Source organism: Dipodomys ordii, unplaced genomic scaffold (genome assembly GCF_000151885.1).
Source record: "Dipodomys ordii isolate 6190 unplaced genomic scaffold, Dord_2.0 Scaffold136, whole genome shotgun sequence".
In the NCBI taxonomy this organism is placed as follows: Eukaryota; Metazoa; Chordata; class Mammalia; order Rodentia; family Heteromyidae; genus Dipodomys; species Dipodomys ordii.
In genome coordinates this window covers 5,320,996-5,336,642 of record NW_012267352.1, presented here as the reverse complement: position 1 = coordinate 5,336,642, position 15,647 = coordinate 5,320,996, and the positions used below count along the sequence as shown (strand labels likewise).

The window sequence follows — 15,647 nt, the reverse complement described above, 5'->3', positions numbered from 1 at the left end:
ATGCAGGGGATTTTCCTTTATTTCACTTTCTTATATATTTGAGTGTTTCCATATTATGTATGCTTTTAATTCAGAATTCTAAACAACAGGAAAATAATATGCAAATGAAAGATGCAATTTTTAGACACTTTCTTGCAAACTAAGTTTTAGTATAATCACTGTAGATATAAAGAGGCAACATTTGTAAACGATTCTTACTGTAGATGCCTGCATTCCTACAATACAATACCTTAAGGTAGCAAATTAACCTTTGTCCTTATTAGGAAGTATTTTCATTCTGAGCACTCTCCACTCCCTGTTGCTGAAGTTCTTCACTGTCTGCCAGCCTCATTTAACAAATGCAGCTCAATTTGGTCATGATTAGGTTATTACCTTTTCAGTTAACCTTTTCTGTCAACCTGAACAGGCTACTACTAATATTATTCTTTTCCCTGCCATCATTTTTTTTAATATTATTTTCATGATAGGCCTCTGCACTTGAGCAACACTGAGCAGATGGAATATGGGTTTATCAGGTGGATGGTCCTTAACTTCATTCAAGTCTCATCTGTTTCTAGAAACAGTACATCATGATCAGCCTAAGTGCATAATTGGAACAAAAAGAAAGAAATACTGAAATAGGGAAAATTTCAGACTCATTTACAAACAGAATCAATAGTCCGTAAAATTGCAATGATTAAATCACATGTTCTTAACTTCATTCATATAGGTAATGTTCCCCTGTGCACAAGTCCAAAAATAGCACTAGAGCTATGCAATACAAAAGCATAATAACTAGATCAGCCATCTGAAAACCTAATTAAATTAACTGGACCATGAAGTATACAAATGTCTAATATCTGTAACAGACTAGGTAAACAAATAAAACCTTTGAGTGCAGTATCACAGAAAAAGGACACAATTGGTCACAATACTAACGGAGATACTGCATCTCTATAAGAAAACAGCAGTAGGAACTTGCAAATCCCCCAAAAATCAATCATTTAAAATGTATTCATAAAGCGTTAAGAAAATAATACCATGACCTTAATGCTGGAGTTGAACCTAGGGCCTTACATGCTAAAGATGGTTTAACCTTGGGTAAACCTCCAAGAGGAGACCATCATTACATGAATTCAGAATCCATAACTATAGCAGAGACATTTAGCAATAAGATTTTAAGACACCATGGGCTTAAACCATAATAATTCATTTATTTTGATGTTCATATGTATACTTGTATGTACATAATCCTTAATTTGTTGATGTATTGATGTAATACTATTTAGAGAATATGATATCTTCCATTGATAGTCTCAATTGCAGGTCTTAAATACTTTGATTCATTTTGAATTGATTTTTATGCCTACTGAAGGTGGATATTCATTCTTGTTTTGTTTTTTTGGTCAGTCATGGGGATTGAACTCTTGGCCTGAGCCCTGTGCCTTAGCTCTTCAGCTCAAGGCTAGCACTCTACCAAATTGAGCCATAGCACCACTTCTGGTTTTCTTGTCGTTCATTGGAGTTAAGAGTCTCCTGGACTTTCCTGCCCGGGCTGGCTTTGAACTGTGATCCTCAGAACTCAGCCTCTTGAGTAGCTAGTGTTACCGGAGTGAGCCACCAGTGCCAAGCTTGGATATCCAGTTTAACAGCAATATTGGTTGAAGAAGGATGTCTTTCCTTTCATATCTGGTCTGGGCACTATAAATAAGAACAGAATGTTTAGTTCTAATGATACATTTGCAATCCTTCATTCTATGTTTTACATCTATATGTTTGTTTTTTAATGCTCACATCATTTTACTTTGGAGTCATTATCACTGTACCACTCAGAGTTGAGAGAGCAATTAACAGAAATAATTGAAGAGCAAACCAGGTAGTTAAATGTAGTAAAAAATAAAATGAAGGAAACATTAATTACTTCCACATGTTTAATAATTAGGTTGCATTTAGATTTCCCCATACAATAAACAAAATGTTTAACATTTTTAAAATTAAACAAGTTAATCATCAAAGTGTAAAAGGTGATAGAAATGGGAGAAAAAGCAAACTAGAAAAGGGAAGACAGGAACAAAGATTTACAAATTATAATGAAGAACATGCGCCAGTGGCTCACAACTGTAATCCTAGCTACTCAGGAGGCTGAGATCTGAGGATTATGGTTCAAAGACAACATGGGCAGAAAACCTGAAGTGGAACTGTGGCTCAAGCGGTAGAGAGGTAGCCTTGAGCTGAAGAGATCAGAAACAGCAGTCAGGCCCAAGCACAAGCCCAGAGTATAAACCCCATGACCACCACGACCAACAACAAAAGAATTATAATGAAGATGAATAGTTAAACAAACAGAATGACAAAACAACCACAAAAAGACTTAAGTCCCTTTTCCTTTGTGAAGACAGACAGACAGACAGACACACACACACACACACACACACACACACACACATACACTGCAGTTTACTCTGGGTAGACAGCTGGTGGGAAAGAACAACTGTTCCCCTCTACCCCCTTCCTGCTCATGGATGTCTAAATAAGTTAGAAAGTCTGCTTATATCCTGAGCTCCACCTCTCCTCTCCTCTTCTGGTTGACTGAATTCATGTGCATGCTCTGTCCTCAACCTACTGCAACCAGTGAAAGACCTATTTGGATGTCTCTTTAATCCAGAGGCTGTGGCTATGTGCTTGATTCACTATGCCAAGTTCCCAAGCATTGGCTGTTTTCCAGAGCCACTCAAATCCTCTGGAAGTGAACCAAGAAGAGGTGGAAGAGGGGATTTTAGTTGAATCTGGGAAGTCTAGTGGCCCAGTCCATTCTTCTAGTCCCTTCACTCATTTAACCATGGCTGTAGTTGACCTGTAGCTTTTCAATGTTTCGCTCTGAGGCATGACTCGTGGCTTTCACTTCCCACAGATACATCTCCGGTCCATGTCGGAGTACAAGCCCCGGCCAGTTTCTTAGTTTCACGCTGATTTTCAGAGTTGCCATTTGTTTAGCTGGTAGGTAGAAGGTTTGTCTTCAAACCTTTATCTTTTGAGGACAAAATTCCAATGTTCTTTGATCTATCTGTTTGAGACTTTGGAGTGCAAATCATCTCCAAAGATCTTTCTCTTCCATGGAGCAAGGGTCCTTTCTTTGGGGTCTACATGCTTCACACTAGGAATATCACCTGTCAGAAACTTGTTTCTGGAGAACGGCTCCTTGTGTGCCTGTACTGCTTCTGCACTGTTGCTTTTCCTCTTTTGGTTACAGCCCTACCATGGTAAAGCAATTCAGGAATTCCCTCTGTTTCCTATCACCTTGCTTACTTATTTCTGTGAGAAGCTGTTATTATTACTATTTTTATGAACAACATTTATATTTGGGGAAGTCACCTGAATAAAAACTAATATTCTACTCCTTCAATTTTGAATTTTGATATCACATTTTCTATTACCTTTCCACCAGGGAAAAAGTTACCAGCTACTATGCATGGTGAAGACTAACATTCTGGTCATGTATGTATGTATTTATTTATTTTAATATTTTACCATAGAAAGATCAAAAGGGTTCTCACAAACCACTTCTCTTACTAGTGAGTCAAAAACAGTTACAGGGAGTGACCCCATGAATAATGATAGGCATGACATTGGTCAAGATGCACTGTATTCATAAACTGCTTTGTTGAATGACAACTCTTTTGTACAACTATCTCAAGATAAAAACAAAAGAAAACACTAATGAACTCCCCCAAACACTGTTCAAATACCCTTATACATAAATTATATTTTAACTTATGATTTCTGAGGGGTACATCATTCAGATGAAAGTAAATCAATGATAGGAATCCCACGCTTCATAACAGTTCCCTTTTGTTACCAACATTCTAATTTGGGGCTTGCTTCTGAGCATGAATCTTGATAGACTCTAAAATTAGAGGCAAACAGTTTTCAAAAGATGCATTATACTCAGATCTATGGTAGTAATATTATTTATAATGTATGAATATGAACTATTTTAGTAAGAGAACAGTGAATTAATAAAACACAGCTTCAATTGAAAAGTGGCGGTTCTGTTGAAGTCAATTGAATGGACCTCAGAGTTGATGGCAGTCTAAGTGGAAATGTGTGGCTGGTGTTAATTCTTGAATTATTTATCAGATTAGTTATGAGATCAGAACAATAGAAGACTTGCTGCATCTATACATTTTCAGGTAACAGTGAGCAAGAAGGGACAAAGGATAAGAATCACCACTTAAAGTGGCCTTAGAGAATGAGAAAGAAAAACAAACAAAAGATGTATAGTCCAGATATGCTGACTGGAGCGGGTTTAAAGAGAAAAACTAATTATTCCAAACCAAAATACAAGAAATGCAAACATGGAAGAAAAATAACTTGTCATAACAGGCCGTAAACTAGTCATGATCAGTGATGTAGCTGTGGAGAAAGGAAAGATGGTGCTGAATTCTTAAATAGGATTCCTACACCAAGAAACATGGGTCATGCTTACATTATATGCAGCAATGCCTTGAAATGTTTGCATAATTAGAACCAATTCTGTTATGGGAAATGCAAGGAGAATTCAGAAAACATCAATAGAATTAGTTTAGTTTTTGAAGCTATTTATGAAGGAGAGACAGAGACAGAGGATTATTCTGGGGTGGTACAATAGAGGAAAGCACCACTGCATTATTTTTTTGCATTACAATTCTGTAAGGGATGGTGCCCAAGTGATCTCTGCCAAGCTCAGTCATGCAGAATGATGAGCATATAAATGTTGGGAAGCTGTGGTGAGAATTTTTAAGAGTTGATAACATACTTGTTGCAGACACTACAGAGATAACGGTGGAAATTGATTTTTCTTTGAACCACAAATAAAATTCTATCTCACTGAAGTTAGACTAAATTGCTTTCCATTTACTTCTAATCTTCATAGAAATGTGGATGCTATTATTTTCATATTGATTTTGACAGGCTGTTAACAAATCAGCAATCCTCAGGGAAGATTACTATAAAAAATACCAACGATAAAAGTATGGACAACGTCAGATGGCCCCTAACATGGAATCAGAAATGATAAGATGCAGAGAGTAACAACCAGCGTTAGGGACAGCATATGTACTAATAGCTAAAAATACTGGCTTTGTATAACTTGTTGGTGCCAGGCAGAGTTTAGTGAGACTATACGTAGATAATATCTGCTTTACAATGTAGAAATGGAGATTTATTAGATAAAGCACTAGTTGCCAAGACATATAATGAAAACATGTTTTCCTAACCCAATGATGATTGATACTCCAAACTATTGGCCTTATTAAATGACATTAATGACATTAATTAATTATTTTCATTTTCTCCACAATATACACAAAACCATGCACAAGGCACTTGGTTTATAAATATTTGTTCAGAAATCATTGTAGATCACATACCTTTGGAAATATAAAGACAAAGATTAGACAATGTAAACACAAATAAGAAACACAAATTTAAAATTTTGTTGGATAGACTTATTTTCTTTTGGGGCAAATTATAATAAATATCTTAGTGTTGGATTAAACTTCCTATAACCTAATAAAATTTGATTTTTATGTAATTTACAAAACTAGATTAATATTTGGTTGAGATGATGTATTAGTTATGAGGGAAGGACAAATATTTGTTAATTTCAGGAATTCAAAAGACCTTTATTAAAATCACAACAAAATAATTCAAAGAGAGCTGAATTTCCTAAAACCACATCTAATTCAGAGCATATTATAACCACAATTTTAAGATAATTAATGTGTAAATATCTTAGATTAGTAAAAGGAGGACTTCTTCAAAAAGAAAATAAAACATTCTCAAAATAGTACTCTTAGCCTAACCATTTATTAAATATAGGTTGCTTTTTTATTTCATTTTAATGTAAGAAGCCTGTACTAAAATGTATATGATTTGATCCTTTACAATCTTAGAGGCAAGGAATGAAAGGACAAGTATGATCTTAGCGTTGAAAATAAAAATTAAAAAAGCTATAAGAACTCTATTAATAGCCTCCAACATGTGTGTGTAAAACATAATAATATTAAAGCATTTACTCATATGATTATGCAAGCTTAGTCACTCCAAAAATTGATGTAAGGTTCTGGTAGGCTGGAGACTCAAGAAATAATTACAATTTGAGTCCAAACTCAGTCAGCTGTCACTCTAGGGATTTGTAAATTTATTCTGAAAGCAGTTTATTCAAAAACTCAGAAGTCAACTTTAGGCCAATTAATATTCTCAAATTCACTTTATAAAGGCAAATCTACCTAACTTTAAATTTCAACCAAATGCAACTTCATGAAAACATTCAAAATAAAGTTTATCCCTTTGTTGGGTACTCAGGATTTTGGCACTGGAATATTATTGGTTCTAAGTGAGCTTTCCTGGTTCTAAATCTTTGTGACTTGGAATAAGCTTGGATGCCACCATTTCAGACTCTTGAGACTACTGGTAGTTGATTTCTCAGTTGTTGAGCCAATTTTGTAACAAATTCCCTTTCATGGGTTAATCTATATATCCTATTGATTGGTCTTGAAGACACTGACACTAATATATGGATATTCCACTTTCTCAATCAGCCTCAAATAGTTTAAATTCATATATGTTATTATGAATTTAGTATACAGCAGTGATATAGAAATGTCTTATCTAATAGTCAATATTCTGTTAAGGTATGTTTTAATATGTCTTTAATGAAGATTCTTGAGTAGTTTATGGTTTTTTTGTTTGGAAGAAAATCTGGAGTAATAAACAATATGGAAGAATAATGAGGCAACAAGAAGATATGATAAACAGAGACTTGAAAAGAGAAATGTGGTTTGGCCCCTTTAATATGTTTGTGGATGGTGCTTATTTTATTTTATTTTATTGCCAGTCTTGGGGCTTGAACTATGGGCCTAGGCGCTGTCCCTGAGCTCTTCAGCTCATGGCTAGTGCTTTACCACTTAAACCACAGCACCACTTCTGGCTTTTTTCTGCTTATGTGGTGCTAAGGAATCGAACCCAGGGCTTCATGCATGCAGAGCAAACACTCTACCACTGAGCCACCTTCCCAGCCCTTCATTTTATATTCTAAATTATACTTTGATATTCTGTTGTTTTCTATTGAATTTATTCTTTGAAGAGAAGTACTTTCTGTTACTGTTCTATAATACTTCATCAGTTCTTTTCAAAGACTTTTTACAAATGATCTTTGAAGAAAAAGTTTCCAATCTTCTTAAGGACTTCTATTAATAAATAGTAGTTGACGATTTTTTTAAATTACCTACCACCTTCCCACTGAGTCTTCAAGAACAATTTTTTAAAGAAATGCTAGTAAAGTGAATTATTTACTCCCTTTAAGTACAATTTATCTAAACCCTGTTTCCTCTTTGATAGTTTGAAAGGGTGCTTTTCATCCACCTGGCAGGTGAGCAATATGAAAAGTTACCTATGCAACTCAGAGCATATAAAATTCACTAAGTTGATAACATTTTATGTCATTGACCAAGTTTGAGTACCAAGAAAAATGAAGGTAATTTCTAGAGGAGACACCTTCCAGTTAGGACCATGAAACTATACAAAAGTCACTGAAGCTTGAATACGAGGAACCTAAAAGGTCTTACTGACACTTTTGTGTACACATTAAGGTAATCAGTGACAACATATCCAGCCTTTACTGACACTTTTGTGTACACATTAAGGTAATCAGTGACAACATATCCAGCCTTTGTGGAAAGTTAAATGTCTTTCATAAATTCAAGAAGTAAATGCCATCTGCGTAGCAGAAACTTCCAATCAGGAAAGGAATTATCCCATATGCTAGATGCTAGCTATGTATATGCATGCCTGGGCAGGTGCTTGAACTTTTGGTGAGTATTTTTATAGAGAAGCCATAGTCACCTAGGTTGGGATTTCATAATTTGGGAGCAATATCTATTCTTCGATTGTAGGAGCTATGAATATTTTGTACTAAAGACCATTTTTTAGTATCTTAGGTTGTGCCTAATGAACTTTTTGCAGGCAATAAATGTGTTCTTGCTGGGTGCCAAAAGCTACACTTGTAACCTAGATCTGAGCATCTAGGCTTTAAGTCAGCCCAGGCAAATTCAAGAGTCTCTTACCTTCAATTAACCATTAATAAGCAAGAAGTTTGGAAGTGTGGTTTAAATGGTGGAATGCTATTCTTGCATAGAAAAAGTTAAGGAACAGGAAAAGTTCCTAAGTTCAAGGACCGGTCCAGGCATGCATATGCATAGCTAGCATATAGGATAATTCCCTGCCTGATTAGAAGTTTCTGCTACCCAGATGGCATTTACTTCTTGGATTTATCAAAGACATTTAATTTTCCAGATAATAAAGAGATATATATGAATAAAACAGCTTAAAAAGAACTCCTGTTTGAATAGAAATAATTGAGGAAATACCATATTAACAATCAATAGCTTGGCTTTTATATTACATTATATATATTTTAACCACATGTAATATCTATGAGCTGTCCAAATCTTTATGACTATTGGTACTTAAAAAATTAGAACAATTGTTATTTTACTGCTCAATTAGAGTTCTAGCACTTACTGAACTTTGTTCAATGAAAGATTGACTAAAATATGACATTTCAGTAACACTTATCAATCCTCTTTGAGGAATGTGTCAGAATTTGTTAAGAGTGTACAGCAATAAGGCTATGGGAATTCTCAACAATTTCTTAATTCTTTTTATGAGCTTTTTCCACAGCCACCTGTACTAATATGTTTTAATTTACAATAGTTGGAATACATTCTAAAACTAAAAATAGTCCTAATGTATGGAAGAATTGATGGAAGAATGCAAATGCAGGCATTAAAATTATTTCTATGGACTTCTATTAAAATAAAGTAGTCTATTTAGAATACAAATCTATGCATTGTTTAGTTCAGATGAAGAGCATGAGATGAAAAGTCAGTATTTACTTTTGTGCCTTTTTTAATATGTTCATGTATAAAGTCATCATTTCTACCGATTAAACAAGATGAAATATATGTCAATTTATGTCGAGTCTATAAAAATGTGTATTAAAATGTATTAGAAGATTTTTTTCTGAGAAAGCCAAAGTTCAGCTAACTCTAGGCAGATGTATGATTATCTACTCTTTACATCTTTCTCAATGGTCATCTCAGAGCAGAGGAATTTCCTTAGATCTGTTATAGAAAAAAAGTCTACAGATGTGACCTTATGTTACTTTGTTGGATGCCAGGAATCATACAACTTGAGTACATTTCTTCCATTGAATAGTTAAGATGTCTTCTCACCATTTGTCTTATGTGACTATGTTCTCTCAGATATCTCAATGAGGATTGTAAGAGACTTATGAGAACTACAGAACCCCAGCCAACCAAAAACTAGTCATTCTTGAGACTCACACTGCTATTGAAGAATTTACTCATATGACTTAGGAGTCTATTGCCTACCTATGGGGGCACAATAAAATGTTTAAACAGTGTTTTGTGTTTCCTAATAGACAAAATTTCGAATTTACGTTATTGAAAATCAACCACCACATCAAGGAAGAGGAACATCACAGTGAAATTTAGCTCATTCAAACACTGAAATAAACCTGGGTTTTGCTGTTATCTCACAAACATTTAAAAATAAATGTTAAACTTATTAATGACAATTATTCTTCAAACCAGAAAACTAAAAATTGTGACAACACAAATTTATAACAAATCATGTAAACAATCCTGTATTAAGCTGTAGGATACCAGAAATAATTGTCTAGAGAAGATACATGAGACAATTCTTTAATGCTATTAATAATATATCTATTACTATTTCTTGCTATTATGCAATTTCTACTTATATAAAAATGTTTTTTTAAAAATTGAACACTGTATTTTATTCAGTGCTAGAAATTTTTGTCCTTGATATTACTTCCCTGTCTCTACATCTCCTAATTTTTCTCTAGTGGGAAGATAATTTTATTTTATTTTTATCTGAGTTTTAAACAAGGTATTTGCATTTAGACTTATTTCCAAGCTTCTGAAAAGCTGAGTGCAGGGGACTCACTGCTTAATCCCAGCTACTCAAGGGGCTGAGATCTGAGAATTGTTTGAAGCTAGGCCAGATAGACAAATCCCTAAATTTCTTATCTCAAATTACTTAGCAAAACAGCAGAAGTAGAAGCATGACTAAAGTGATAGAGGACCATCCTTGAGAAAAAACAAACCAGCCAGCCAATAAACAAAAGAATACCAAAACCCAGCTAGAGCACAAGGCTCTGAGTTTAATCTCCAGTACACACACACACACACACACACACACACACAATCAGTCCAAATGTGATTGCTATATTGACTAGATATAAATTAATTTGCCAGCTGTAGCATATGCTGAATATTTATTTTCAGTTTTTCGACTTGTGTTTTCCTGATCGTTTTAATTTCAAGCATCATCACTGATTCCTGGACCATGCCTTGTGTGATGAGAAATAGTAATCTGTAAATTGGCAATTCAAGAACCATGTAGAGCCAAACTGTCACTTTTAAAAACGTTAAGATTCACAACTCACTCAAAACTATCAAAATTCTGACGTTATTATTTCATATTAGGAATTACAAATATTTTGAAATGTTTATTGCAGTTGTCTCCTACCTATGTGAATCATAAAAGAAACGATTTTTAAGAAACGAATGAAAGCAGCCCTTTCAGCCACATTTTTTTATTCAGAGTTTTGCCCTGAAGTCTTTGCAGAAAGAATTGAACCACACCAGAATGTGGAGTGAGAACATAGCATTATGTTGACAATAAACTCAGAGGAGACTGAAGGCATTCTGCAGCCAGCTTCCATAAATTTGCCTTGTCAAATTCTTAGCTCCTTGAATGGCAATGATGATCCATGTTTTTAAATCCTAGCTCTGAAATATCAACATAGTACCACCCAGGATTAGGGTTTTCTCTTTGTAAAGGAAAAAACACAGTCTTGAATGAGGAAAAACACTCATTACTTACACTCCCATGACAAATGTTCTTTCCATAGGCTTTATTCTATTTGGGAAGTGGGTTTGCCAATGTAGACTTTAATTAACCTAAAGACTCTTCTGCATAGAAAAAAAATAATATTTGTCACTGAGTAGTCACATGCCAAATACACTTTGGATGGAGGAACTGAGCAGTTAGGGGAGGTGTGAGAAAACATTATTTTCCTTTGGCAAAAGTAATTCCTGGATATGGATTTTAATCTTGAAATTAATGGCGACCATAATAAATGGGAACTTATTATTATTATTATTATTATTTTGTCGGTACTGGGGCTTGAACTCTGGGCCTGGGGTCCCTGCGCTCTTCAGTTCAAGGTGAGTGCTCTACCGCTTGGGCCACAGTGTCACTTCCAGTTTTCTAGTGATTTATTGGAGATAAGAGACTCACGGACTTTCCTGCCCAGGCTGGCTTTGAACCACAATCTTCAGATCGCAGCCTCCTGAGTAGGTAAGATTACAGGTGTGAGCCACCGGCGCCCAGTATTAAATGGGAAATTATTTATGCTAGATGTTTTATTACATAAAAATGGTTAATAGAATGCTTTGTCTTTTGTCTTAAGTTTGTTTTGTTAATGTCAGCAGTAGATTGTAAAATTTGTTTTAGCCCAGAGATATGATAAAACTAAATCGGAGTCAGACTGTTAGAGCTTTAGACTATCCTTGTATGACACTAAACTCATATAATAAAAACTTAAAAAAAATCTCCATAGTTATTGTATACAATGCACTGACCAATCTGATAGAAATAAATATAAATCTGAAGGTGTTTTGAACTCTGACTTCAAAAAACTCACGTTAGTTGAAAGACAAAAGCATCTTGAAAAAAATTTGCAAACACATATGCTTAAATTTAATGCTAATTTCATATTGATAAATACAATTGGAGCATAAGTAGTATTATGAAAATGCAATACAAAAAGAATTACATTTTTAGTTTGTTATCAAAATAAGGGGCCATATGTAGTGTAAAATCAATACATTTATATTCAGAGACAATTACAATTCTGAGGCAGAAATAGAAAAAAATATGGATATAAAACATGTCAGATAAAAATATGGTTTCATGGCTATAATTGACATGATTGAAACATCATATTCCCTACATTTTTTCACAATGAAATCCCCCATACTACAAATGCATGCTAATTCTAAAAATAAAATAAGATAATATTTTAGGTTGAATTCAGTTCAATTACTGTAATTTTATTCTAATTCTATGCTGCTGTCATTTTTGAAGACCTATGTGATACAGAATTGTCAGATTTAGATAATCATAAAGCCAAAATATCCAAATTTTATTACCCTCAGGAGGGAAATGTAAGTACAAAACTGGCATAGAAATTAAAAGGTCTTTCTTGCCTTTTCATAGTATTTTTAGATGGTGAAAATAAAACCTAGGAATGATTGATAATAAAATTTTATGGCTAGAATGAGGTTATTGGTATGAAAAGAAAGTCAGATGAAAGTTATTTAAAATGAGTTCAAATACAATTTTTGATCTTAATAAGGACATAAAATTACATATAAAATCAGTAAGTAAGGTCAAAGTATTCACAGTACCTTTCTGATTATAAATCAAAATGAAAACAATAACAATAGAAATGTCATTGGTTTTTGTTCATAATATGGGCTATATTTTAGTATTAACAATAGCTTATTTACTCACATAGGCAAGAATTTTGTATAATATTGCTGATTTGAACATTGTCTAGTCTACATGATTTCTACTCACTATCAAGAAAATATTTGTAAGAAAGAACCTGCTTTTTTTTCTTGCCTAGATATATTTCTGTGAATTATTTGAGACATCAATTTTTCTGAAATCTCACATTGACTCATCCGTAGACATATTCATTCCATGTCTAGTCTTTAAAATATTCTATTTCTACAAATCAAAATCATTACTTTCATGTACTACATTTTTATTTGCATTCTCCCATATCTAATCTTCCTCTAGTAAGAGATTATTAGGTTATATAATTCTTCAATTCCTCTAGATGTGTTAAGAAAATATAATTAAATGTGTCCATTGGTCTATTATACTCCCATATTTCCAATTTTATTCCTTGTTGCATTTTGCTTTCTTCAACTATCCTAGTTCAGGTATTTATTCCAAAACTCAGATGTGTAAAATTCTTACCCATTTTAAAGCTCATGAAGCTCATTTTCTTGGCTTGCTTCTCCCACTCAATTATGGGTCCTTATCACATCCCCAAAGACACAGTCAAATTACTTTGCTACTGAACTTCTGCACCTCAAAGTTCTTCACATCCTCATCCCATAGTTTCCTTTCCGAGATTATAGTTCTTTCCTAGCCTAGCATTTATCACTAACAGTGTTCATGTACTTTGATAATTATCCCTTAATGTTCTAAGATCCATGTAGATAGGATCCTATGAGTTTATCTTGCTTCCTAGTGCATCCAGTAAATTGCATGATAGCCAGCAAGTAACATGTGTTCAGGAACTATCTATGAAAGAAAAAAGTAAATGAGTTATGTTTTACTAAAAAGTTGATAAGAAAATACATAACACTCCACACAAGTAACAAAAAGGAGTAAAATAAATACTCAGAAGTTTGTACTCATCTTTCTTCTCAAGTTTCCTTCAGTCCTTAACGTGGAAGTAGTTTGGTCATTTAGACCCTGCTAAAATAGTATTTGTGGTTCTGAATAAAATTAAATGCTTAATGCTAGAAAGAAACAAAAATATAGAAAAGAATGCATGAAAATTCTGCTTATTTAATTCTATGAACTTGGAAATAATATTTCTGTTGAAATAGTCTGTTTTCTACAGAAAATACATTGTTTCTGAAATAAAAAAATGGGTTCAAATTTTAAGGTAGTTTTCTTAAAAAATCTAGAGGTTATTTATTTTCTTAATTACTACAGTTTTTAGGAAGCCCCTTTAATTTTATTTTATTTTCTTTAAATAGTTATACAAAGGCTTTTCCTGTAGGAGCCGCCGGGTCGAGTGGAGCGTGGCCTTCTCCTCTCCCCGCCATGGGTGTGCTCGTTCCCCGATATCAGTGTACTCCGAAAAGGGGGAGTCATCTGGCAAAATCGTCACTTTACCCACTGTGTTCAAGGCTCCTATGCGACCAGATATTGTGAACTTTATTCTACCAACTTGCGTAAAAACAACAGGCAGCCTTATGCTGTCAGTGAATTAGCAGGTCATCAGGCCAGTGCTGAATCTTGGAGTACAGGTAGAGCTGTAGCTCATATTCCCAGAGTTCGAGGTGGGGGGACCCACCGTTCTGGCCAGGGTGCCTTTGGAAATATGTGTTGAGGAGGTCGCATGTTTGCACCAAACAAAACCAGGCATCGTTGGCACCGTAGAGTGAACACAACCCAGAAGCGTATGGCATCTGTTCTGCCCTGGCCGCCTCAGCCTTACCAGCATTGGTCATATCTAAAGGTCATCGAATTGAGGAAGTACCTGAACTTCCTTTGGTGGTCGAAGATAATGTTGAGGGTTACAGGAAGACCAAGGAGGCTGTTTTGCTTCTTAAGAAACTGAAAGCCTGGAATGACATCAAGAAGGTCTATGCCTCTCAGCGAATGAGAGCTGGCAAGGGCAAAATGAGAAACCGCACGCATATCCAGCGCAAGGGCCCCTGCATCATATATAATGAAGACAATGGAATCATAAAGGCCTTCAGAAACATCCCTGGAATTACTTTGCTTAATGTCAGCAAACTGAACATCTTAAAACTTGCTCCTGGTGGTCATGTGGGACGTTTCTGCATTTGGACTGAAAGTGCTTTCTGGAAGTTGGATGAATTGTATGGCACTTGGCATGAAGCTGCCTCCCTCAAGAGTAACTATAACCTTCCTATGCACAAGACGTTGAATACAGACCTCAGCAGAATCTTGAAAAGCCCGGAGATCCAAAGAGCCCTTAGAGCACCACGCAAGAAGATTAATCGCAGAGTCCTGAAGAAGAACCCATTGAAAAACCTGAGAATCATGTTGAAACTGAACCCATCCGCAAAGACCATGCGCTGAAACACCATTCTTCGCCAGGCAAGAAATCACAAAATCCGAGTGAAGAAAGCAGCAGCATTGGCAGCCAATTTAGATGAGAAGGCTGCTACAGAAAAGAGGGCTGGAGAGAAGAAGCCCGTGGTGAGTAAGAAAGGAAAGAAGGCTGCTGATGTTACAAAAACAGAAGCAGCCTTTGGGGAAAAAGGCAGCTGCTACCAAGAAACCAGCTGAAGAGAAACCAACGACTGAAAAGAAAGCTACCAGAGAAGAAAAGAAGCCTGCTGCATAAACTATAACAATCTGTTTAATTATATAAAGGTCATGATATGGGACAGCTTAGTTGAATAAAGACCAGATAAAAGCTGTGGTGAGAAACATAAAAAAATAGTTATATAAAGGAGAGTACATTTAATAATAATACTAATATCTTGACCAACATCATCCCTTTCACTATATATGTGGGCAAGGTAATGAGTACATTTCTTATCAAGCATTGTTGCCTCCTACTTTGTTTCCCTTTACCATCCCTTCTCTCCCATTTCCACCCCTCCAAGCTGTAAAGTTCATTTTTCGACATGGCATCGTGTAACTCTCATTGTTGCAATGGGTCCACCTGTATCCCTTTTTAACAATTTGTTTTTTCACTTCCCCTCCACAAATTATACCAATATCAAATA

At 34.9% G+C, this 15,647-nt stretch overlaps 1 pseudogene; it reads left to right on the top strand.

The window, feature by feature from the left end:
* LOC105996804 overlaps window positions 1-15,327 on the top strand; it is a 70,708-nt pseudogene extending 55,381 nt beyond the window's left edge.
* The last annotated feature ends 320 nt before the right edge of the window (window positions 15,328-15,647 follow it).